Source organism: Kogia breviceps, chromosome 19 (assembly GCF_026419965.1).
Source record: "Kogia breviceps isolate mKogBre1 chromosome 19, mKogBre1 haplotype 1, whole genome shotgun sequence".
Lineage (NCBI taxonomy): Eukaryota > Metazoa > Chordata > Mammalia > Artiodactyla > Physeteridae > Kogia > Kogia breviceps.
Genome location: NC_081328.1, coordinates 29,797,116 through 29,821,939, shown reverse-complemented (window position 1 = coordinate 29,821,939; position 24,824 = coordinate 29,797,116).

Below are 24,824 nucleotides of genomic sequence, written 5' to 3'. Positions count from 1 at the left end.
ATGCCTATAAAGTATGGGTTTATGTTTTCTCTATATTTACTTCTGATATCCAACAAATTATAAATTCTAAACAGAAATGTTAGGCATTTCTGCTTGGTTTGCTAATGTGGGAAATTCATATGGAATACTCCAAAACCACATAGAGCAGTTTCTTAGACAGTCTGTAGTGCAAAAGCCAGAAAGAAATAGGTATGGACAAAAAAAAAGAAACTAAACACTGAAATAACATATTTTTTAAAAATTGAAGTACCCCTACCCCTTCCTTAATACATTTTAAATGGCCATAACATAATTTTCTTTTAAGAAAACTGATTTGGGAAACCTGATTTATTCATATAAGAGCATGCATTGATCTTATTTTACAGATGATTCTTCAACTTCTACTTCACTTTGGATGCTTAAAGGTAGGCATGGTGTGTAACTGAAGATATAGCATAAGATAGAAATCATGCTGACAATTTCTGTATGCTACCTATTTCCTAGGTAGGAATCTCAATCTAGCAACTTGAAACAAGATCTTATAAAACCCATTAGGAAGCAGATTAGCAGAAGGTTTTGGCATAAAACAAACTTGGGTTCTTTTTTAAGCCCCCAAGTTACCATTGTTTGTGAGTTTATTTTCATTAGCCACTTTAATCAAGCTTATGTCTGCACCCAATTTTGACTCAACACTTCATAGAAAACTAATATTATGTCAATGTATGCCAGGAGTTAGACAACTAATGCCCAAAGGCCAAATCCAGCCTGTAGCTGATTTTCCCAAATAAAATGTTACTCGAGCACGGCCATGCCCATTAGCTGATGCAGTATCTACAGCTTCTTTCACTCCACAACATCGAAGTTGAGTAATTGCCACAGAGACGGTATGGTTTGTGAAGCTTAAAATAGTGCCTCCCTGGAATTTGACAAAAGAAAAATTGGTGACTCTTGATATATAATTATTAAGGCATAGATTATTAGAGTTGAGAAAAATGTGTTTATCCTGCTATACAGCCTCACTTGACCAAAGAGAAGTCTCAGTAAGATGATAATTTGCTCACTGCTACAAAACTAATCAAGGATAATAGTAGCTTAGATTATGAGCCAGTTCCTACCTCCTGATCCATTAGTCCTGTGCTCTAACTTAGGTAGTAGAGAATAAACCAGACTTCTCACATAACTGATTACAGAGGATTTTGACAATAAACTTAGTAATCACATCAAAACTTTTGGAAACAAATGTTCTTACAAAGTACTACACTCAGCATGGCAATCAACATTTAATATCTAATTGTAATAATTATCTCAGCTCTTCTTTAACTTTTTTTTCTCCTTCCTCTAACTAGTTATTCCCTTTTTCCTTTGTTCTATATTGTGTGTGTATTTTATGGTATATATTCTACTATATCTTTTTTGAGAAATGTTGTGAATCATATATTTTAAGGTAAAGTACATGTCAGCATAGATCAAATAATAAAGAATGGTTTTGCTGTTCAGTGATTTATTACAACATCTACCATCATACAGGTCACAAAATAGAATGTTTTCAGGACCCAGGAGCCTCCCTCATAACCTTCCCTGTGACAAAATCCTTCCTTTCCTGCAAAGACAGCCCCAGACCTGATGTATATAGTGATCATTTTCTTGCATTGATTTGGTTTTACAACATAAGCATAGATTTGCTTGTTTCCTAAATTTTCTATAAAGGAAATTATACAGCAGTCTTTTGTGTCTGGTTTCTTTCATTTATGCTTGTGAAATTCATGCATGTTATTCATTTGTATTACTACATAGCATTTAGTTATATGAGTATAGCACAATTTATATACACTCTACTATGAAAAGATATGCATCTTATTTCCAGTTTGGAGAATTTATGAATAATGAATAATACATCAATTAATATTTTATTCACTTTTTGTGCACATATGTATGCTTTTACATTAGATAGATATTGAACAATAGAAATATTGTGTCTGTGGGTGTGAGTTTATTCAACATTGGTAGATAATACAAAATGATTTGCCAAAGGAACTGCATAAATTTATACAGCTCCTAGAATTTTAAGAGTTGTTGTTGGTCCACAGCCTCACCAATACTTGTTATTATTTTCTTATTTTTAGTCATTCTGATGGGTGTGCTGTTGTACCTCACTGTGTTTTTAATACCCAGTTCCCTCTTTTCTAGGGAGATTAAACACATTTATTAGCCATTTCTATACACTTTTTTGAAGAAGATGTCCCAATATCTAGTTTATTTTACTGTAAGGTTGTTAGTCTTTTTTTCTGTTTTTATACAGGACATCTTTTTATATTCTGGAAACAATTATTTGTTGGATATTTAGCACACATATCTTCCATCACTCTGTGTATTGCTGGCTATGTCCCTTAAAGGAAACTTTTTTTTTTTACAAAAAGAAAACAAAAATTTTAATATGGTCAAAATATTTTTTATTTAGTGTTTTTTATTCTGTCCTGTTTAGTAGGTTCCTTCCCCTCTCCAAGGCATTAAAATATTATTCTGTATTAAATTCTAGATGCTTAATTTTTCTTCTTGCACAATTTAATTTGCTATAATCCAAAATTAAATTTTGCATACAGTGTGAGATAAGAGTCAATTTTTTTTCCATATGAATTTAGTATTGTCCCAGCATGATTATTTCAGAAAGTCTATTATTTCAGAACAGTCATCCCAACTGTTTTGCCATGACATTTTAATCATGTATCAAGTTGTCATATGTGCATGGGTATTTATTCTTGGCCCTTTATTCTGTTCTTTTGATTGGTTTGTCTTTTCCTGAACAACACCTCATGATTCTAGTTTCTGCAATTTTAAAATAAACCTTGATATCTGGTAGGGCAAATTTTCCTATCTTGTTCTCTTTCTTCAAATATATTTTGGCCACCCTTAACCCCTTGTGTTTCTATAAATTTGAAAATCATCTTGCCAAGTTTCAAAACAAAAAGTTTATGGGCTTTAATTTTAATAAACTTTTTGTTGAAGTATGATATATGTAAAAATATGAACAAAATGTTCAATGAGATTCATTTTTACCTGGTTAATATATTCAATTAATAAGTATACAGATTTAAAAATAGACTATTGCCCACTTACCAGAAGCTCCCCTTATGCTAACTAGTCAACAGCACCCTATAAAGGGTGCTGATTTTAACACCACACTAGTAATTTCTCCTGTACTTGGACTTTCTATTTGCTTGAGAGCAAATATATGATGTGCCTAAGTGTTTGTATGTTTGTTTGCATTTAGACTGTTAGTGTTTAGTTAGTGTTTGCTGAGCTTTTTAAATCTGTGGATTGAAGTCTATGATCATTTTTGGAAAATTATCAACCAATATGTCTTCAAATATTGCAACTCTTCCATTTTTTTCTCCTGTCCATGTAAGGCTCCAGCTACACGTATATTATATAATTCCACCTTGTCTTTATGTCTCTTTTCTCTATTTCTATGTGTCCCAATCTGTATTTTTTCTACAAACCTTTCTTTTAGTTCAATAATCCACTTTTCTGTTATGACTAATCTAGTTTTCTAAATAATTTATTGCATATATTTATTTAAGTTTTTTCCAATTTGATTATTTTTTTCTTGAGTAAAATCATTCACATTTTCTCTATTTTCTTAAATTTTTTGTAGTTCAAAAATATATATACATTCCTATCTGATAGCTCCAGTATCTAGATCACTTATTGCTTCTTTATTTTATTTTATTTGGGAAAAGGGGAGATCATCTTTTCATACTTACTTGGCATGCCTGGCAATTTTTATTGATTGCCAACTATTGAGTATGGACAATTGTTGAAAGTAAGGTAATTATAATTTTTTTTCAGGAAGGGTTTAAAAAAATCTGGAAAGCAGATATTGTGGAAATAGAGTGTGGTAAACAGTTTTCTCTTACTCCTAAAATAAGTTTTATTCCTAGTGTTGAACTCCTGAGTTTCCACTGAAAGCTTGCGCTGTTATCCAGTTTCCTCCATCCTATTTAGTCAGGATCTCCAACTTTGTTTCCCAAGGCTATAAGACTCCTAAAACTTCTGGTCAGCTCTTTAGCTACCCAGCTATTTCTGTCTGCTTGGTCTTGTCCTACATATGCACAGCTATGTTTGGTCAAATATCTCAAAGGGAAAATGTTGGGCATTTTGCTCCGCTCCAAGAACTTGGCTTAGAAACTCTGAACTCTTAATTTCTGTATCCTCAAACCAATGAGGTTGCAGCAAGCTCTACGCTGCTGAGTTTTGCTTTTTCTCTATTTCTTAATCTGGGAATCAGCAAATGCCAACCTAGGCCCTCTCAAATCTTGGATCTCTCGGTTTCTCTTTTAAATCTTCAGATACTTTTCGTTTGTTTTCAGTTTTCAAAGCTGTTCTCAGTTAAAGAGTCACTATGACTTTTCTGTCAAGATCAAAAGCTCAGTCTTCTCACCTAAAATCTAGACCATATCATCTCCCTCATCTCAAGCACTTCAGCTGCTTTGAAATTAATTAATTCATTCATTTTCTAAAACTTTAAACTCCTCCCTATTCTGTATGCTCCATCCTATAAGTACACAGGTGGATCCAAAGCCCACCAATTGTAAACACAAGTCCTTCCCTAACCCTCCAAGTTCAGCCACAACCCTTTTGACTGCCCTCTTCCCACTTCCTCACCTCCTATTTATTCCTCAAAGAATTTCATTCTGGTTTCACATCCCCTCACCCTATTGAATTTACTTAATATTGCCAATTACCTCTTTGTTGCTAAATAACTAGTTTTCTGACTCTTTTTCTTTTTAACTGCTTACTAGCTTTTAAAAGTCAACTACTTTTTCATCTTAAAATATTGGTATTCTTTGGACATTGTTTCTCCTAGTACTGTTTCCAACTCTTTGTCTTACTTCTCTGTTGGATTTTTCAATTTCCTTTGCAAGCTCTAAACTAATCTTTCAATCTCATGTTTAAATTTTGCTTTTGTTATTAAATATTCTGTCCATATAAAAGAATATGTTCTCCATTTTTTATCTTTCTCTCTCCTAACAATGTTGGTTGTCATTCTGATTTTGTGATTATTGCCCTGCTTTTTTATTACAGTTTTTCAATATATATATGTGTTCTATCAATGTATTGAAAGTTTTGCTTACTTTCAATTTTATATTGATGGCAGTATACTGTATCTATTCTTCTCTTTCTCTCCCAATAATATTGACTTGAGATTCATTCATGTTGAAACTATACTTAATTCTCAATTTTGTTATTGAAGTTCCAAACATTGTTAATTTTCTTATAGATAAACCCTTGGATTTTTTGTTTCTTTTTTTCTTTTACAAACAATGCTAATTGAATGTTCTTATACATGTCCTTTGGTACACAAGTATACACATTTATTTAGGTATATACTTAGATCTACAATTGGGAAATTGTATGACATGAATACTTCCAACTTACAAAATAATTCTAAACTTAATGTTTAAATTATTTGTGCCAATTTTCATTATGTAAAAATTCTTGTTGTTCTGTTGTTCTACATTCTTACCAACATTTGTTATTATCTGACTTTTTGATCATTGTCAATCTATGGTTGCTCTTCCCATGTCTTCAAATGCTAGTATTTTTACTAGTCACTTTTAAAAATCACTCTCACATTATTCAGAAATGATAAAATCCTCTCCCATTGCTATATTTATCACTTATATTTTTATGGTTCAAAATGCATATTTTCATCTCAGACTTTCCTGCTCTGAGTTTTATATCCATTTCTAATTGTTTTCTTGACACTTTTTCTTGAATATATCACAATAAATAAAAGTTCATTGTGTCCAAAAGTGAAATCATCCACCTTACTAGAATTGTTCTTCTTCCTATGATCCCTAACTCAATACAGTGTGCCACCAAGCATCAAGTTACCTAAGTAAAAAATACCGACATAATCTTGAATCACTTTTCGCCTTAACCAGCTGCATACTCTCAATCAGCAAGTCCTGTTTGCTTTATCTATAATGCATTTCTCTAATCCATTTATTTCTCTATGTCCCTGTTGAAAATGTCTACTTCCAGACATACATAACACCTGACATCAGGTAGTCATAATAAGGATGGTAGAAGATGTGCCCTACTCACCTCCTAGTGGAAAAAAAGAATTACTGTTATCAACATGAAAGAACTGAGGAAAATTATAGAAAATTAGCTATGTAAATAAACAAGTTCAGCTTTATTAATTTTAGAACATTAAAAAATCACAGTGGATTCATAAGGATAAGAAATTTGAAGTAAATGATGACTCTATCTTGGTGTAACATACCTGGTGATGGTATTTTAATTCTAACATCAATATCCAGCTCATTTCCTGCTGTTTTGCTCTCACTACCTTGTTTGCACTGTGGATGTTTACACAGTTTTGCAAACTTAAGTTTATGTGTTCCTTACTCTCCTTTGGTAGTTCAATATTTTGGCTGTTTTTATTAATTTTTTTTTTTTGGCCTGGAAAAATGTGATTGATTATAATTTGTTTCAAAACAAAATATCTTTCCTTTAATCTTTCTGAGAAGCTCTCAGTAATTATGCCTCTCTAAAAGCTTAAAACCACTGGTATCTATCTTCCTTGTCCCTTATTTCAGTTTTTGTTGTTGTTGTTGTTCTCTCTCATTCTTATTCCATACACTCCAAAGAAATGTCTGAATACAATTTATCTTCCCATATATGTCTTCAGGGAGAAAATGCAGTAATCATAGAATAACATTCTTGTCTTCATATCAATGAATAATTTATAGTGGGTTTTCACAATAAATTATTCATTGATATTCAATTTATACATTAATCTTGTTGAGTTTGTTATATATATGTATATATACAAACAATATATATGACTATGTATAACAATGCATATGAGTATATAAATATAATACCTAGATATACACATTCCTGAGTGAGAAAGACCCACTCATCCACGCTTATTATGTTAACTATATTATTCAGGGCATATAACACTAGCTGTTTCAACAAACAGATCCCCAAATCTTAGTGATTTAATCCAACTGAAGTTAATTTCTTGGTTATGTAAAATCCAATAAGGTGTTCAGCAGTTGGCACAGTCACCTCTATGTATTAGTTCTAATATCACTAAAGGTTTCAGTGATTTCCACTACATCAATTTAATTCATTTGGAAGATAAAAGATATGAGAGTGTGAATGATTTCATGCAAGGCTTTTCATTTTAATTTATGTTTTAATGGACCAAAAATATACATGACAGATCTCAACTCCATATAATTAAATTGGCAAATGTTACCTGGTTTGTACCAATAACATTCTCTGCCACAATAGAAAACTAGTGGACTGAACCCTTAATTGGGTTAAATAATCCAGTCCTCCCATCTCATACTTTTCTTAGATCATAATTTCCATTTACACCTACATTTATTTACATTGCTTGAGAAGTTGGTATTATATTTATAGACCCAGTATTTCCTTCTGAATATATTTTTTTTGTTAGGAGAAAGAGATCACATTGCTCAGTGGATTTGTATAATGTTTCATGCGTCTAGCATACCATGTTATATATTCTTGGCCTCAGAGTAGTCACTTGCTAATTGCTTGCTAAATTATATTTTCAAGATTGCATTATGACATGTATCTTTTCTATGAGTTATTCATTCAGACAATATTTTATATGTATATATTTGTATCCATATGGTGGTGTCCAGATAGAAAGGCAGGAAAAGATTAATAATTTTTTAATGTCCTAAAATTAATAAAGCTGGACTTGTTTATTTACATAGCTAATTTTCTATAATTTTCCTCAGTTCTCTCATATTTATAAGAGTAATATATATTTTTTCCACTAGGAGGTGAGTAAGGCACATCTTCTTCCAGGGTGTCCCTTTGCACCATCCTTATTATGACTACCTGATGTCAGGTGTTATTTATGTCTGGAAGTAGACATTTTCAACAGGGACATAGAGAAGTAAATGGATTAGAGAAATCCCTTATAGATAAAGCAAACAGGACTTGCTGATTGAGAGTATGCAGCTGGTTAAGGCGAAAAGTGATTCAAGATTATGTCGGTATTTTTTACTTAGGTAACTTGATGCTTGGTGGCACACTGTATTGAGTTAGGGATCATAGGAAGAAGAACAATTCTAGTAAGGTGGATGATTTCACTTTTGGACACAATGAACTTTTATTTATTGTGATATATTCAAGAAAAAGTGTCAAGAAAACAATTAGAAGTGGATATAAAACTCAGAGCAGGAAAGTCTGAGATGAAAAAAAAGGACTAGGAAAACACTCTGGTAGAAGACTAAAATATTCAGCTTGTTTTCACCAATTATCAGAATTACAGGATTTGCTAGTTCACTTTTCCTATTTTGACATTGTCTAACCCCTTCATCAATTTTGGCTCATCAAGTATTTGCATATGTATAGAAAAAGACTTTTAGGTTATTATAATTTAAAGTAATTGAGATAATTTGGGTTTATTATTATTATATCAATAATATCTATTCAGTGAGTCTATTCTGAGAATAGCACATGCTTTCAATAAATCATGAAACAAACTTCATTGTGGTATAATAAGTCTATGAAACTTTTTTTTACTGTTTCATGAATTTTTTTCCTCTCCCAAACTATTTTCTTAAGAAAATATGCTTTCCAATGGTTTCTCCATACTGCCACCAGAGTGATCTAATGTATAAATTTGATTATATTGCTTCTCTTCATAGAATACTTTAGTGGCTCTGTATGACTATGAGACAACAAGAGATCTCTATAATCCTTTCTCTTGGTAGTCCATGTTTTACATGTAATGATCTAATGGTATTGAATTACTTAGAGTTAGAACAGGATATTATGTTGACTCTTTCTGCTATCATTCATGCTATTCTTTTTATTTAATATTTCTTTTTCCCTTGACTGACATTTTTTAACATCTTTATTGAAGTATAATTGCTTTACAATGGAGTGTTAGTTTCTGCATTATAACAAAGTGAAACAGCTATACATATACATATGTCCCCATATCTCCTCCCTCTTGACTGACTTTTTAATTCACACTGATCTTTCACAGCATAGCTGCCATCTTTCCAAAGAAGCTTTCTTTTATCCCCATCTTCACAGGGATGAATAATGTTTTCCTTCATGTATATTTCCTGTGCAATGTATAAGTTTGTTTTAGAATTATTTTCTAATTCTTTTACTGTCCTTCTAGACTATAAGTTCTCAGAAGGTAACAGAGGATGATTAATTTATCATATCTTATCCACAGTGATATTCCTAATACAGAGTAGGTATTCAGTTAATATTATTTATTAAATTAAACTGGACTGATAACATAATATAGCACAGGGCATGAAAATACTGTTAAATGTTACAAATATTATTGAAATCTGTGCTTGGTATCTAAATAATTCAGAGATTCATATACCTATTACTTAAAAGACATCAGTAGTCATAACTTGGGTTCTGATGTCCAATAATCAACAACAATTCTTTGGCAAAATCATTGTTGTACCAAGTTCCCCTGGGACAAGTCTGCTTCAGGTTTGAAACTTTGATAGTTAAAATTCCTCCTTCTAATCTGTATTACAAATAAATCTAAAATTTCTGGGAGTATTCCATGAAAAATAAGTGTAAAAATAAATGTTAATAAGTAGCTTCTTCCACTGTTATTCTTGATAGAATTCTATTCTTAATAATCCAGTATAGGTCTGTCTAGGGAGACAGGGAATTAAAGAGGAAGCAAAACATTCACATGGAGAAACAGCATACAACTCTGGTATTCAGACTTTTAAAAAATCTATATAAAACTTTCTTCCAAGAAAAAAAATACAGAGAAACTCAATATATAAGATTGATAACTACATCCCTACTTAGTTTGAAGTGGTCCTGGGAGAGAAGGAGTCCTGTTTAACTGGCCGGTGTACACCATGTTGGCTTGAGGCCAATTTGTGAAAGAGTTAGGACTTCTACATTCTGTAAACAGCTCAATAAAAGCCTCTGATTTATTACTTTAGTGAAGATATCTTTTTAAGCAAGTAAGAGTCATTGGAATACTTAATTTCATTTTGTTCTAAAATTAAATGCAGACATTCTTAATCTCAGTTATTTGTTTGGATCATATAATTGGACCTACTTTACAATTTTCTTCTCTGTTGCTTTTAAACATATTGTGCTTAAATTTTCTTTATTTCTTTATTTTTATTTTTATTTTTTTGCTTTCTGCTGTCCTAATTAAATTTTCTTTGTTTGGTGAATTATATAATTACCAATCAAAGTTTCCAGGTATGGGTTTCTTTTTATTTATATTGCTTAGGAATTGGTGTCTTTCTAGCATCTAAGAACTCTTGTCTTTCTCAGTTAATGAAAATTCACTGAATCTCTTCACATAATAACTCCTTCTGTCAAAAATATTTTCTTTTTTTTCTTATGAAGCTCAATTCACATTATGTTGTGTCATCTACTACCTTCCAAGTTTTCTTTACCTCTCTTTCATATTTTCATATCTATCTCTTTATACTGTATTCTCCTAATTTTCTCATTTTAATCTTCTAATTCACTAGTTATCAGCTGTTTAATCTACCTATGAATTTTATTTTATTTCATTGATTGTATTTGATGTCTAAAAATTCAACATGTGTCTATGTAAAAATCTATCTACACTTATTTTATAGTGTTTTTCTTTTATTTGGTTTTAAGTCCTTCAAAATATACCTGTCAACATTTTAAGCATATTTATGTTATAGTCACTTTCAGATTATTCAACTCTTCTCAGTTCTTGGGCTATTGTTGTTTATGTGTGGACTCTTTCTTACAATAGTGTTTTCTCATGTGGTCTGTAATTATTTTGTATCCGTTTTTTCCTGTTCAGCTTGTGTCTTTCATTCTGTATGGTTTCTGTATATCCTGAGTTATCAAAGTATTTAAATAGAATGGTTTCTGTTTGGCTTCTGTGAAGCATCTCAGGAATTTCAATTGTCTTACCAGATTTTATTTATTTCTTCTTTTGTGAACCTTGTACCATGTAAGTATTATAAATTTGTATTCCCTACTTAAATACATACATGCCTGAGGTTTTAATATTTATTTCCTCACCCAAAGCTGAGAAAGAAGGAAAACATTAGTAACTTTGATGAATAATGGGCAAAATTTGTTTAGATCATGAGGATAGGTAGTACTTTGGGGCTCATTTTAAGCAACAGGAAAAGTTCTAGTTTCTTCTATAACTTTTATTCATAAATGGATCTTTAGAGTCTCTTCCTGGTCTAAACACTTCATGGATCCCTACCTTATCAGCCTTGCCTACCATGTTGATTTAATTTCTTTATTTCAAGAATCTGTGTGAATTGTCTTTCTTTGGTATGACTTGGGTGTGCATTTTAAATGTTTTATCAATCACTTTGTGTGTGTGTTAGTTGATAGGGTGAAACATTTGAGTACAGTCTGCCATGTTGCCTGAATCTAATCATTTGTTTTGAAGAAGAAATTATTTAGTTGTGAGCAGCAATGGGCATAGAGTACATAAGCATGGATGACAAAAAGAATTTCCTCTCTATTTCTAGATAAACAAATCAGAATATATGCCTTCTTTTAAGTGATTTAAAATATATATACATTACACCACATAAAGACCATTTTTATTTTTCTTAGGTTGGATATCTGGAAACATTATTCCAATATCTTTCATGAAGATACAAAGCTGCTAGAAGGGCTTTTTATATTATTACTCTGAAATTTGGAGAACAGTTGGATTCATTGAAAGAAAGGTAAAATCCATCTAAACTGTCTCTAATGGAATTATTTTCCATTCTCCTCCTGATAGACTTTCAGCTGTTATTGAAAAAATAGCTTTTGAGCTTTGGAACCCCTTCAGCAAATATGCTTGCTACAGGGAAACATCTGAACTTTCTCGAATTTATGAATACATGTCTAGTTTGAAGTTCAATATTTCCTACTGGGGCTTCCCTGGTGGCTCAGTGGTTGACAATTTGCCTGCTAATTCAGGGGAAACGGGTTCAAGCCCTGGTCTGGGAGGATCCCACATGTCATGGAGCAACTAGGCCTGTAAGCCACAACTACTGACCTTGCGTGTCTGGAGCTTGTGCTCTGCAACAAGAGAGACTGCGATAGTGAGAGGCCCGAGCACCATGATGAAGAGTGGCCCCTGCTTGCCACAACTAGAGAAAGCCCTCGCACAGTAATGAAGACCCAACACAGCAAAAATAAATAAATTAATTAAAATGTATTAAAGTAAAAAAAATAAAATGTCTAAAAAATATTTCCTACTGAAAAATTATATGAGGTGTGACAAAGAAATAAGCTTGATTTTCAACAAGTACACAATACTATATATATTCTAAGTGATTTTGTTTAGACTCTCTGCCTCTACTTACTAATGCAGAACTTCAGCTACTGCCATGCCTCCCTACTCATTTCTTTATAGTATTATTGGAAACATCCAGAAGGTTTCAAACAGTTACCATGAAGGGTCTCTAGGTTCCACCTGCTCCTTCTTCCCCCAAGTAATTAACTTCTTCTCCTTCATTTCTTGGCTTCCCAAGTAATGAACCATTCAGGTTCATTCTCCACTCCATTACCCCCTTCAGATCCCATCATGACTCCAACACAGCAGACATCCTTTCATTGCTGTGCACCCACTGTGTTCTTCTAATCCTTCTACTGGCCATAGAATGTGCTTGGCATGCAGGTTCCACTGCCTGAACTGTTGCACTTGATTCTTTGGTTTGCCCACAAGTTTTTTGTAAAATAGGGAAAATTACTTTCATTTCTTTACATTTTACTCAAAAATGTAATGAGAAGCCAGAGCTACTTGTTCTCCAATGTCTTACAACAGTCATAGGAAATCCCCAATGTAATTTTCCCTACCTCTATGTGACTCAGGTACTTGTCAGTAAGAGATTGGGTCCAAAGAAATCAAATTTCCTTAGTCTTGCTTTGAAAGAGACTTCTGTCGATTCAGTTCTGTCCAATAGCTTTGGCATACATGGCAGTGACCACAATATAGAATATATCCAAAACAGATCCTGAACAGAAAAAGAGCATATATAAAAAATAAAACAAAAACAAGAAACTGATAAAATCCAAATAAAGTAATTTATTTATATGTTAGTATTATACCATCATTAAAATTTTCTTAGTTTTGGTTCTAGGGTTCAATATGGCAGAGGAGATGGATGTGTGCTCACTTCTTCTTGAGAGAACACCTTAATTACAACTAACTGCTGAACAATCATCAACAGGAAGACACAGGAACTCACCAAAAAAGATACCCCACAACCAAAGACAAAGGAGAAGCCACAATGTGATAGTAGGATGGGCACAGTCACGATAAAATCAAATTCCATAACTGCTGGGTGGGTGACCCACAAACTGGAGAACAATTATACCACAGAAGTTCACTCATTGGAGTGAAGCTTCTGAGCATCATGTCAGGCTTCCCAACCTGGAGATCCAGCAATGGGAGGAAGAATCCCTGGAGAATCAGACTTTGAAGCCCAGTGGGATTTCATTGCAGGACTTTGACAGGACTGGAGGAAAAAGAGACTCCACTCTTGGAGGGCACACACAAAATCTTGTGTGTACCAGGACCAAGGGGAAAGGAGCAGTGACACCATAGGAGTCTGAACGAGATCTACCTGCTAGTGTTGGAGGGTCTCCTGTGGGAGCGTGGCTGTGGCTCACTGTGGGTCTAAGGACACTGACAGCAGAAGTTCTGGGAAGTACCCATTGGTGGGAACCCTCCTGGAGTCTACCATTAGCCCTATCAGAAAGCCTGTAGACTCTGGTCCTGGGTCACCTCAGGCCACAGAACCAACAAGGAGAGAACACAGCTCAACCCATAAGCACACAAGTGCTTATGGGCAACAAGTGTTGCTCTGCCCAACAGAGCAACATCCATCTCTACCTATCACCAGTCCCTCCCATCAGGAAGCTTGCACAAGCCTTTTAGATAGCTTCATCCACCAGAGGGCAGAGAGCAGAAGCAAGAAGAACTACAATCCTCTAGCCTGCAGAAAAAAACCAAAATCATCAAAAGATAGACAAAATGAAAAGGCACAGGATTATTTCCCAGATGAAGGAACATGATAAAACCCCAGAAAAACAACTAAATGAAGTGGAGATAGGCAATCTTCCAGAAAAAGAATTTGGAATAATGATAGTGAGATGATCCAGGACCTCAGAAAAAGAATGGAGGCAAAGACTGACAAGATGCAGGAAATGTTTAACAAAGACCTAGAAGAATTAAAGAACAAAGGGAGATGAACAATAAAATAATTGAAATGAAAAACACACTAAAAGGAACCAATAGCGGATAAGTGACCTGGAAGACAGAAAGGTGGAAAACTCTGCCATGGAACAGAGTAAAGAAAATAGAATGAAAAGAAATAAAGACAGTACAAGAGACCTCTAGAGCAACATTAAGCACACCAACATTCACATTATCGAGGTCCCAGAAGGATAAAAGAGAGATAATTCACATTATCGTAGTCCTGGAAAAACTATTTGAAGAAATAAAGCTGAAAACTTCCCTAACATGGAAAAGGAAACAGTCACCCAAGTCCAGGAAGTGCAGAGAGTCCCAGGCAGGATAAACCCAAGAGGAACATGCCAAGACACAGAGTAATCAAATTGACAAAAATTAAGGACAAAGAAAAATTATTAAAAGCAACAAGGGTAAAACAACAAAGAACATACATGGGAACTCCCATAAGGCAAACAGCTGATTTCTCAGCAGAAACTCTGCAAGCCAGAAGGGTGTGGCATGCTATATTTAAAGTGATGAAAGGGAAGATCTTATAACCAAGAATACCCTACCCAGCAAGGTTTTCATTCAGATTTGATAGTGGAATCAAAGCTTTACAGAGAAGCAAAAGCTAAGAGAATTTAGCACCACCAGACCAGATTTGCAACAAATGCTAAAGGAACTCCTCTATGTGGCAAAGAGAATAGCAATTTAAAACAACCTTGTAAATATATAGACTACTATATCAAAACCTCATGGAAACAGCAAAATCTAAAACTACAATAGATACAAAAAAACAAAAGAGAAAAAGCAACCCAAACAAGGCACTAAACATGGTCATCAAACCACAAGTGAAGTGAACAAAAGAAGGAAAGAAAAAAAGACCTGTAAAAACAAAGCCAAAACAATTAAGAAAATGGCACTAGGAACACACATATTGATAATTACTTTAAATGTAAATGGAATAAATGAGCCAACTAAAAGACATTGACTGTCTGAATGGATATGAAAACAAGACCTGTATATATGCTGTCTACAAGAGACCCACCTCAGACCTAGGGACACATTTATAAGAGACAAAGAAGGACACTACATAACAATCAAGGGGTCAATCCAAGAAGATATAACAGTTTTAAATATATATGCATCCAACATAGGAGTACCTCAATATAAAAGGGAAATACTAACAGTCATAATGGGAGAAATTGACAGTAACACAATAATAATGGGGAACTTTTACACCCCACTTTCATCAACAGACAGATTATTCAGACAGAAAGTCAGTAAAGAAACATAGGCCTTAAACGACACATTAGACCAGATGGACTTAATTGATATTTATAGAGCACTCCATCCAAAAGCAGAAAAATACATATTCTTCTCAAGTGCACACTGGACATTCTCCAGGATTGACCACATCCTGGGCCACAAAGCGATCCTCAATAAATTTAGGAAAATTGAAATCTTGTCAAACATCTTTTTCATCCACAATGCTATGAGAGTAGAAATAAACTACAAAAAAAACCCTATAAAAAACACTTACCTGTGAAGGCTAAACAATATGCTACTAAACAACCAATGGATCACTGAAGAAATCAAAGAGGAAAGTAAAAAATACCTAGAAACAAATGAAAATGAAAACAAAATGATTCAAAACTTACAGGATACAGCAAAAGCAGTTCTAAGAGGAAAGTTTATAGCAATGTAATCTTACCTCAGGAAACAAGAAAACTCTTAAAGAAACAACCTAAACTTACACCTAAAGCAACTACAGAAAGAAGAACAAAACTGAAAGTTAGTAGAAGGAAAAAAATCATAAAAATCAGAGCAGATATAAATGAAATAGAGATGAAGAAGACAATAACAAAATTGATGAAATTAAAAGCTGGTTCTTTGAAAAGATAAAACTGATAAACCTTTAGCTAGACTCATCAAGAAAAAAAGGGAGAGGACTCAAATCAATACAATTAGAAATTAGAAAGGAGAAGTTACAACTGACACCACAGAAATACAAAAGGATCATAAGATACTAATATATGCAACTGTTTGCCTATAAAATGGACATCCTGGAAGAAATGGACAAATTCTTAGAAAGATACAGTCTCCCTACACTGAACCAGGAAGAATTAGAAAATATGAAGAAACCAATCACAAGCACTGAGATTGAAACTGTAATTAAAAAACTCCCAACAAATGAAAGCCCAGAACCTGATGGCTTCATAGGCAAATTCTATCAAACATTTAGAAAAGAGCTAACACCTATCCTTCTGAAACAGTTTCAGAGGAAGGAAAACTCCCAAAATCATTTTATGAGGCCACCATCACCCTACCAAAACCAGACAAAGGTACCACAAAAAAAGAAAATTACAGGCCACTATCACCAATGAACCTAGATACAGAATTCCTCAACAAAATACAAGCAGTTCGAATACAACCATACATTAAAAGAATCATAAACCATGATCAAGTTGGATTTATCTCAGGAATGCAAGGATTTTTCAATATCCACAAATCAATCAAAAAATTGAAGAATAAAAACCATATGATAATCTCAATAGATATATAAAAAACTTTTGACAAAATTCAAAACTCATTTATGATAAAAACTCTCCAGAAAATGGGCATAGAGGGAACCGGGAACCTACCTCAACATAGTAAATACCATGTATGACAAACATACAGCTAGCATCAAACTCAAAGGTGAAAATCTGAAAGCAGTCCTCTAAGAAACAAGACAAGGATGCCCACTCTCACCACTTTTATTCAACATAGTTTTGAAAGTCCTAGCTATGGCAATCAGAGAAGAAAAAGAAACAAAAGGAATCCAAATTGGAAAAGAAGAAGCTAAACTGTCACTGTCTGCAGATGACATAATACTATACATAGAAAATCCTAAAGACACTACCAGAAAACTACTAGAGCTCATCAGAGAATTTGGTAGTTTCAGGTTACAAAATTATTACACAGAAATGTGCTGCATTTCTACATGCTAACAATGAAAGGTCAGAAAGAGAAATTCAAAAACAATCACATTTACCATTGAATCAAAATAATAAAATACCTAGGAATAAACTTACTTAAGGAGACAAAGACCTGTACTCTAAAAACTAAAAGACACTGATGAAAGAAATTGAAGTAAAGAAGACCCAAACAGATGGAAAGATATACCATGTTCATGTATTGGAAGAATAGATATTGTACTATTGAATACTACAGTATTCAAGGCAATCAACAGATTCAATGCAATCCCTGTCAAATTACCAATGGCATTTTTTCACAGAACTAGAACAAAAATTGTAAAATTTGTATGGAGACACAAAAGACTCTGAATAGCCAAAACAATCTTGAGAAAGGAAAATGGAGTAATCAGACTCCCTGACCTCAGACTATCCTACAAAGGTATAATCATCAAAACAGTATGGTAGTGGAACAAAAATAGAACAATATCTCAATGGAACAGTATGGAAAGCCCAGAAATAAACCCACGTACCTATGATCAATTAATCTATGAGAAAGGAGGCAAGACTATACAACGGTGGAAAGACAATCTCTTCAACAGAAGGTGCTGAGAAAACTGGACAGCTACATGCAAGAAAATGAAATTAGATAATTCTGTAACACCATACACAAAAATAAGCTCAAATTGGATTAAACACCTAAATGTAAGACTGGACACTATAAAACTCCTAGAGGAAAACTTAGGCAGAACACTCTCTGATATAAATTGCAGCAATATCTTTTCCTATCTGTCTCCCAGAGTAATGGAAATAAAAACAAAAATAAACAAATGGAACCTTATTAAACTCAAAAGCATTCACACAGCAAAGTAAACCATTAAAAAATGAAAAGACAACACACAGATTGGGAGAAAATATTTGCAAATGATGTGATTGAGAAGAGATTGGTCTACAAAAATTACAAACAGCTCACGCAGCTTTATATCATCAAAACAAACAACTCAATTAAAAAATGGACAGAAGACCTAAATAGACATTTTTCCAAGGAAGACATACAGATGGTCAAGAGGTACATGAAAAGATGTTCAACATCACTAATGATTAGAGAAATGCAAATCAAAACTAAAATGAGCTATCACCTCACACCAGTCAAAATGGCTATCATCAAAAAATCCACAAACAATAAATGCTGGAGAGGTGTAGAGAGCAGGGACCCCTTCTGCACTGTTGGTGGGAATGTAAGTTTGTAAAACCACTATGGAGAACAGTATGGAGATTCCTTAAAAAACTAAAAATAGAGCTACCATATGACCCTGCAATCTTACTCCTGGGCATTTGTCCAGAGAAAAACATGGTCCAGAAGGATACCTGCACCCCAATGTTCATTGCAGCATTGTTTACAATAGCCAAGACATGGAAGAAACCTAACTGTCCATGGACAGAGGAATGAATAAAGAAGATGTGGTACAATGGAATATTACTCAGCCATAAAAAAGAATGAAATACACCATTTGCAGCATCATGGATGGACCTAGAGATTTTCATACTTAATGAAGTAAGTCAGACAGAAAAAAAGAACATTGGATGATATCATTTATATGTGGAATCTAAAAAGAAATGATACAAATGAAGGTATTTATGAAACAGAAACAGACTCTCAGACATAGAGAATGAACTTATGGTTACCAGGAGGGAAGGATGGAGGTAAGGGATAGCTAAGAACTGTGGGATTGACATGTACATGCTGCTATATTTAAAAATGATAACCAACAATGACCTACTGTATAGTACAGGGAACTCTGCTCAATGTTATGTGGCAGCCTGTATGGGATGGGAGTCTGGGGGAGAATGGATACATGTATATCTATGGTTGAGTAGTTTTGCTGTGCCCCTGAAACTATCACAACATTGCTAATCAACCATACTCCAATATAAAATAAAAATTTTTTAAAATTCTTAGTTTCAATAAATATACCATGGTTTTGTATGATATAGAATTAGGAGAAGCTAGATGATGGTTACTAATACCTTTTATTAGTCTTTACAACTCTCCTGTAAATGTAAAATTATTTCAAATATTCAAGTTCTCTTTAAAAAATTAGGTTCATTCTATAATTTAAAAGTCTCATGTGAATATATCCTCCCCTGTGTCTCCTAGACCAGCTTTTAAGAATGAGGTACCATATTTCTAGGGAAAGAATGATGTATTCTGATCCTAAGGAGAATCTACTGTTTTATGGATGGTTTTTTCTAAAGGGAATGACCCTTGGTTAACTCAAACTTCAAGAGTCATAATTTGCTGGGAGAATATTATCACATGCCTAGTGTCTCAGTCAGAACTTGAATGTTAGGAACAAGTAACATACTTGGGTAGAGAAAGTTTCTGATAAGATAAGCATAAATATCTGACTTATAATTTTGCAAATCTTTTAAATTCTAAATCAGATAATCACCAGAATCTGGCTTTTGTGAATTATCTAATTCTAGATGAAAACTGTCAGTCCTTTTATAAAACAGAATAATTCAATGATGAATATTAAATTGAAAATATAAGGAAAATCACTCTCAGAGGGCAGAAAACATTGATAAATCCTTGTAACATATTCCAGAGACCATTGCAATACAAACTTGACAGGCTTCAATATAAAATCTGATATCACAAGCTAATACCAACAAAACTCTGATTTTCAACTTCTGTCCTGGCTATTAAAGTGGAAGACTAGTGATGATGAAGCATTTTCTGCCTTCTGTTCCTTCCAAGAAGCATCTTCTAAGAAATAGGTGGGTGTACATTAGGGTATTTCATTACACATCCTTGGAATTAAATGGGCTCTTTTCTTTCACTCTAAAGCTCTCTTCACTGAAAGAACAAATGTCATATCTCTCTGACTTTATTTTCCTTTAAGATCAATTATTCCATGTTTGGTTTCTTCTCCAAACTGCAGAAGCAGATTAATGATGCAATTATCTTTATTTGTGTTTGAATGACTCTGATGGCAAACCTCAGAGACATGTTGATTTCCCAAACTTTCTAAATAAATACCCCTTCTCACCAATCTCAAGTAAATAACCACTTTCTTCCCCAGAATGTTAATAACACAGTGATCTCTTAACCAATAATCGAGGAAGGCCACATTGGTATTCACTGATCCCAGACTTCTCTTGCTGAATTATTTTTTTTCTTTTTTTTATATCATGAATTGGTTTTCTTTTTTAAAAAAATTATTTATTTTTATTTTTGACTGTATTGGGTCTTTTTTTGTTGTTTTTTAGTCATCAATTTTATACACATCACTGCATACATGTCAATTCCAATTGCCCAATTCATCACACCCCCACCCCCACGCGTGCCAGTTTCTCCACTTCATGTCCATACGTTTGTTCTCTACAACTGTGTCTCAATTTCTGCCTTGCAAACCAGTTCATCTGTACCATTTTTCTATGTTGCAAATATATGTGCTAATGTACGATATTTGTTTTTCTCTTTCTGACTTACATCACTCTGTATGACAGTCTCTAGATCCATCCACGTCTCAACAAATGACCCAATTTCTTTCCTTTTTATGGCTGAGTAATATTCCATTGTATATATGTACCACATCTTCTTTATGAATTCATCTGTCATTGGGCACTTAGGTTGCTTCCATGACCTGGCTATTGTAAATAGTGCTGTAATGAAAATTGGGGTACATGTATCTTTTTGAATTATGGTTTTTTCAGGGTATATGCCCAGTAGTGGGATTTCTGGGTCAAATGGGAGTTCTATTTTTAGTTTTTTAAGGAACCTCCAAAGTGTTCTCCATAGTGTTGTATCAATTTACATTCCCACCAACAGTGCAAGAGGGTTCCCTTTTCTCCACACCCTCTCCAGCATTTGTTGTTTGTAGATTTTCTGATGATGCCCATTCTAACTGGTGTGAGGTGATACCTCATTGTAGTTTTTATTTGCATTTCTCTAATAATTCGGGATATTGTGCAGCTTTTAACGTGCTTCTTGGCCATCTGTATGTCTTCTTTAGATAAATGTCTATTTAGGTTTTTTGACCATTTCTGGATTGGGTTATTTGTTTTTTTTAATATTGAGCTGCATGAGCTGTTTATATATTTTGGAGACTAATCCTTTGTCTGTTGATTCATTTGCAAATGTTTTCTCCCTTTCTGAGCATTGTTTTTTCATCTTCTTTATGGTTTCCTTTGTTGTGCAAAAGCTTTTAAGTTTCATTACGTCCCATTTGGGTTTTTTTTGTTTTTATTTCCATTACTCTAGGAGGTGGATCAAAAAAGATCTTGCAGTGATTTATGTCAAAGAGTGTTCTTCCTAAGTTTTCCTCCAAGAGTTTTATAGTGTCTGGTCTTACATTTAGGTTTTTAATCTGTTTAGAGTTTATTTTTGTGTATGGTGTTAGGGAGTGTTCTAATTTCACTCTTTTACATGAAGCTGTCCAGTTTTCCCACCACCACTGATTGAAGAGACTGTCTTTTCTCCATTGTATGTCCTTGCCTCCTTTCTCACATATTAGTTGGCCATAGGTGCATGGGTTTATCTCTGGGCTTTCAATCTTTTTCCATTGATTTATGTTTCTGTTTTTGTGCCAGTACCATATTGCCTTGATTACTGTAGCTTTATAGTATAGTCTGAAGTCAGGGAGTCTGATTCATCCAGGTCCGTTTTTTTCCCTCAAGACTGCTTGGGCTATTTGGGGTATTTTGTGTCTCCATACAAATTATAAGATTTTTTACTCTAGTTCCATAAAAATTGCCATTGGTAATTTGATAGGGATTGCACTGAATCTGTAGATTGCTTGGGTAGTATATTCATTTTCACAATATTGATTCTTCCGATCCAAGAGCATGGTATATCTCTCCATCTGTTGGTATCCTCTTTAATTACTTTCATCAGTGTCCTATAATTTTCTGCATACAGGTCTTCTGTCTCCCTAGGTAGGTTTACTCCTAGGTATTTTATTCTTTTTGTTGCAGTGGGAAATGGGAGTGTTTCTTTTTCAGATTTTTCATCATTAGTGTATAGGAATGCAAGAGATTTCTGTGCATTAATTTTGTATCCTGCAACTTCACCAAATTCATTGATTAGCTCTAGTAGTTTTCTGCTGGCATCTTTAGGGTTCTCTATGTATAGTATCATGTCATCTGCAAACAGTGACAGTTTTACTTCTTCTTTTCCAATTTGTAATTCTTTATTTCTTGTTCTTCTCTGATTGCTAAGGCTAGGACATCCAAAACTATGTTGAATCCTTGTTTTGTTCCTAATCTTAGAGGAAATGCTTTCAGTTTTTCACCATTGAGAATGTTTGCTGTGGGTTTGTCATATATGGCCTTTATTGTGTTGAGGTAGGTTCCCTCTATGCCCACGTTCTGGAGAGTTTTTATCATAAATTGGTGTTGAATTTTGTCAAAAGCTTTTTCTGCATCTATTGAGATGATCATATATATTTTTTTAAACATCTTTATTTGAGTACAACTGTTTTACAATAGTGTGTTAGTTTCTCCTTTACAACAAAGTGAATCAGTTATACATGTACATATGTTCCCATATCTCTTCCCTCTTGCATCACCCTCCCTCCCACCCTCCCTATCCCACCCCTCTAGGTGGTCATAAAGCACAGAGGTGAACTCCCTGTGCTATGCAGCTGCTTCCCACTAGCTATCTATTTTACTTTTGGTAGCGTGTATATGTCCCTGCCACTCTCTCACGTCATCACAGCTTACCATTCCCCCTCCCCATATCCTCAAATCCATGTTCTAGTAGGTCTGTGTTTTATTCCAGTCCTACCACTAATCTCTTCATGACATTTTTTCCCCTTAGATTCCATATATATGTGTTAGAATACGGTATTTGTTTTTCTCCTTCTGACTTAATTCACTGTGAATGACAGACTCCAGGTCTATCCACCTCATTACAAATAACTCAGTTTCATTTCTTTTTATGGCTGAGTAATATTCCATTGTATATATGTGCCACATCTTCTTTATCCATTCATCTGTTGATGGGCACTTAGGTTGCTTCCATGTCCTGGCTATCATAAATAGAGCTGCAATAAACATTTTGGTACATGACTCTTTTTGAATTATGGTATATGCCCAGTAGTGGGATTGCGGGGTCATACGGTAGTTCTATTTGTAGTTTTTTAAGGAACCTCCATACTGTTCTCCATAGTGGCTGTATCAATTTATATTCCCACCAGCAGTGCAAGAGAGTTCCTTTTCTCCACACCCTCTCCAGCATTTATTGTTTCTAGAGTTTTTGATGATGGCCAATCTGACTGGTGTTAGGTGATATCTCATTGTAGTTTTGATTTACATTTCTCTAATGATTAATGATGTTGAGCATTCTTTCATGTGTTTGTTGGTGATCTGTATATCATCTTTCGAGAAATGTCTATTTTGTTCTCCTGCCCATTTTTGGATTGGGTTGCTTGTTTTTTTGTTATTGAGCTGCATGAGTTGCTTATAAATTTTGGATATTAATCCTTTGTCAGTTGCTTCATTTGCAAATATTTTCTCCCATTCTGAGGGTTGTCTTTTGGTCTTGTTTATGGAATCCTGTGCTGTGCCAAAGCTTTTAAGTTTCATTAGGTCCCATTTGCTTATTTTTGTTTTTATTTCCATTTCTCTAGGAGATGGGTCAAAAAGGATCTTGCTGTGATTTATGTTGTAGAGTGTTCTGCCTATGTTTTCCTCTAAGAGTTTGATAGTGTCTGGCCTTACATTTAGGTCTTTAACCCATTTTGAGTTTATTTTTGTGTGTGGTGTTAGGGAGTGTTCTAATTTCATACTTCTACACGTAGCTGTCCAATTTTCCCAGCACCACTTATTGAATAGGCTGTCTTTTCTCCACTGTATATCCTTCCCTCCTTTATCAAAGATAAGGTGACCATATGTGTGTGGGTTTATCTCTGGGCTTTCTATCCTATTCCATTGATCTATATTTCTGTTGTTGTGCCAGTACCATACTGTCTTGATTACTGTGGCCTTGTAGTATAGTCTGAAGTCAGGGAGCCTGATTCCTCCAGCTCCATTTTTCGTTCTCAAGATTGCTTTGGCTATTCGGGGTCTTTTGTGTTTCCATACAAATTGTGAAATTTTTTGTTCTAGTTCTGTAAAAAATGCCAGTGGTAATTTGATAGGGATTGCATTGAATCTGTAGATTGCTTTGGGTAGTAGAGTCATTTTCACAATGTTGATTCTTCCAATCCAAAAACATGGTATATTGCTCCACCTATTTGTATCATCTTTAATTTTTTTCATCAGTGTCTTATAGTTTCTGCATACAAGTTTTTTGTCTCCTTAGGTAGGTTTATTCCTAGATATTTTATTCTTTTTGTTGCAATGGTAAATGGGAGTGTTTTCTTAATTTCAGTCTCAGATTTTTCATCATTAGTGTATAAGAATGCCAGAGATTTCTGTGCATTAATTTTGTATCCTGCTACTTTACCAAACTCATTGAGTAGTTCTAGTAGTTTTCTGGTAGCATCCTTAGTATTCTCTATGTATAGTATCATGTCATCTGCCAAAAGTGACAGCTTTACTTCTTCTTTTCCTATTTGGATTCCTTTTATTTCTTTTTTTTCTATGATTGCTGTGGCTAGAACTTCCAAAACTAGGTTGAATAAGAGTGGTGAGAG